This window comes from Bison bison, unplaced genomic scaffold, assembly GCF_000754665.1.
Source record: "Bison bison bison isolate TAMUID 2011002044 unplaced genomic scaffold, Bison_UMD1.0 scf7180017864221, whole genome shotgun sequence".
In the NCBI taxonomy this organism is placed as follows: Eukaryota; Metazoa; Chordata; class Mammalia; order Artiodactyla; family Bovidae; genus Bison; species Bison bison.
In genome coordinates, this window is record NW_011494793.1 from 1,429,236 (window position 1) to 1,429,503 (window position 268).

At 50.7% G+C, this 268-nt stretch overlaps 1 protein-coding gene across 1 annotated transcript in view; it reads right to left on the reverse strand.

Moving 5' to 3' along the window:
• Positions 1-268, reverse strand: part of LOC104992673 (bone marrow stromal antigen 2-like) — a 6,904-nt gene that overhangs the window by 812 nt on the left and 5,824 nt on the right. The gene's annotated exons all lie outside the window — the stretch shown is intronic.

The following is a 268-nucleotide window of genomic DNA, read 5'->3' on the forward strand; positions in this document are numbered from 1 at the left end:
CTCTGTCCATGGGGATTCTCCAGGCAAGAATACCGGAGTGGGTTGCCATGCCCTCCTCCAGGGGATCTTTACAACCCAGGGATTGAACCCAGGTCTCCTGCATTGCAGGCGGATTTTTACTGTCTGAGCCACCAGGGTTGTCTGAGGAAGCCTCACAAACAGTTGAGGAAAGAAGAAAAGTGAAAGGCAAGGGAGAAGGGAGAGAAACCCGACTCAAGGCAGAGTTTCAGAGAACAGCAAAGAGACATAAGAAGGCCTTTTTCAAGGA